The sequence below is a fragment of the Mesoplodon mirus genome (genome assembly GCF_964341445.2).
Source record: "Mesoplodon mirus genome assembly, contig: HAP1_SCAFFOLD_664, whole genome shotgun sequence".
In the NCBI taxonomy this organism is placed as follows: Eukaryota; Metazoa; Chordata; class Mammalia; order Artiodactyla; family Ziphiidae; genus Mesoplodon; species Mesoplodon mirus.
The window spans coordinates 181,046-183,503 of NW_028295365.1; the positions used below are offsets into that span (position 1 = coordinate 181,046).

Below are 2,458 nucleotides of genomic sequence, written 5' to 3' on the forward strand. Positions count from 1 at the left end.
CGTTGTACATTCAAAATGTATATTTTTTACATCAGACATAAAATTCCTAGAATAAATGAAAACTGAAAAAACAAAACAAAAAATCTTGCTAATTCGATTAATACAAGTTTTCCACTGAACACTTGTGAATGTTTCTGAGGCACTGGCTGATACTGAACACAGTCTTGGGAAGGCTGATCGAAGGAATTAAAATTCTGGAAATTATGAGGAAAACACTTTTAGGTGAGAAGAGATGCATATGGTAGCAGGCTTCAGTATTCTGTATTTCCATTCGGGAAATTGTTCTTTTTTGATCCCTTCCACCCTTGATCCTTTTCCCTTTCAGTGGACTCTGTAGTAGGGATAAAGGGAAAAATGTCATTCAGTACCCTAGAAGAGCTATTTACTCTACTGTAAATACAGTGGAGGCTGGTAAAAGTGTGTTGATAATAAGACATATTAGCTTAGGTTCTCTTGGTAGCAAATAACAAAAACTAAATCAAAGTTGGATATATGAAACCCAAGGGCAGAAATAGAGCCAGGCTCAGGAAAGGTCTAAGAAGCAGCTATATCATTTCCAATAATGTGATCGCCGAACTGCTTTTCAACAAAGGGCGTCTTCCTAATGAACTTCAAAATGAACTCTGCTGCTGGTTGAAATTAAAATATATATATATATATATACATATGTATTTACATATATATATATACACACAGAAGCATGCATATATACATATGATACAAAGAAAACATATATAAGTGGATGTTTTGTTGTTACAACATGCATGCCAGGCATTGGTGACCATGGGAAGTCATCCCCGTGTTTCTGAGCAAGACAGCCTAACACTCATTTTTCCATTGTCACTGTTGCCCAGAGTGAACATGTCAAAGAGATACTCCACCATTCAGACTTCCAAACCCCTCCACCCCCCATCTTGCTACTCATACTTAACCATTAGTATTTGCATGATTAATGCACATACACATTTCAGGTGAAACTGAAGACACCCTTATTTTAATCCCTGCCCAATCCCATTCCCTTCACTTGTTCCCCAGGGGCAACTGCAGTCATGATTTTCAGGCTATGGTTCTATACTTTCACTATGCACATGCACCCACATTCACCAGGGACCCCTACCTCACCCCACCCCACCCCACTCTACCCCGCATATACCTACATTATTTATAAGGGAAAGACTGATTTTGTGTTTTCCAGGGCCCCATGGAACACCTTCTCCCTCCCACTGTGGAGATCCTGAGCTGCATATGGTTGGCGTATGGCGCTGTTCAGAAACTCCTGGATACCTGTTTTAAAACTTAAAAAATGAGAGATTTGCCCACGTGAATCAACCAGAGACCTTTATTTATTTATGAACCAATAACTTTATTGGAAGAAACGGAAAAACTGGAAGAACAAAACTTAAGTGATAAAATAAAGTCCAGGAAAAGAGTCCTGCACTTGATGCAAGAAAAACAAAAACAAAACCAAAACGTAAGTGAACTTCTTCCGCAAGGGCACTGTTGCCGTCTGCATGGCAGGCACGGTGACCAGGGCTCTGGTCTCCCCGTGGCTCCGGGGAGGTCCAGTCCAGGCTCAGTTCTTCTTGTCGCTGTCGCCCAGGGTGAGCTTGTCAAAGAGGTACCCTGCCAGGTCGACGTCCTGGGCCCCCATCGTGCTCAGGGTGGTGACATGACCCTCCAGCTCTCTGATGAGCGCCACCTACTGGCTGAGGTAGTGAGTTGCCAGGAAGTGGCGCAGGTGGGGGTCGCACTTGTCGGTGGCCAGCTGGTGCAGTGGAGCAGGCTCCGGGTCACTTGCTTCTCCAGGAACAAGGCGCACTTCATGGCCTTGAGGCCGCTCTTGCACTCGTCACTGAGTGGCTTCCTGATGTCTTGGACGTTGAGGCGGCCCCCGCGCTGGTTCTGCAGGCGCTTCAGGCCCTGGGCCCGCCGGCTGTGCTCGTGGGAGCGGCGCAGGAAGAACCGGCTGAAGTGCTTCAAGGCCACGTCGTCGCGGTCGAGGTAAAAGGCCGCGGCCAGGCACACGAAAGAGGCGCGGAGCTCCAGGGTGAAATGGCTGTTGACGGCGGCCTCGCACCTGCGAGGGCGGCGCGGTTAGCGTGGCGGGCGTGAAGGCCAAGGTGAAGGCGAAGCCGCGGGGCCTGCGATAGCTGCCTCGGAGCCCCTTTCACGTGATTTGCCAATTTCCTTCCTCTTGGGTAAGTGCAGACTTCTCTTTTCTTTGTCAGAAAACAAAAGGCTTAGATGCATTCTTAGAGCAAATAACTTAACTGTGGGGATGTATTTATCCCCTCCAACCTCATTTGTTCTTTCACTGCCACTCTGCAAGCACTTTTTTAACCCCTCAGTTATGTTGTATGGAATGAGCCACAGTGGTAGGAAATACCATTGATCTCAAATTATCTTTCATTCATTCATTCAATAAATATTTCTTGATTACTTAATATGGCCCAGGCAC

At 46.1% G+C, this 2,458-nt stretch overlaps 1 pseudogene across 1 annotated transcript; it reads right to left on the bottom strand.

Moving 5' to 3' along the window:
- Positions 1 to 1,079: 1,079 nt before the first annotated feature.
- Positions 1,080 to 2,094, bottom strand: LOC309797508 (ferritin heavy chain-like; annotated as a pseudogene). The gene has a single exon. The product of its transcript is annotated as a ferritin heavy chain-like (transcript).
- Between the last annotated feature and the right edge of the window lie 364 nt (positions 2,095 to 2,458).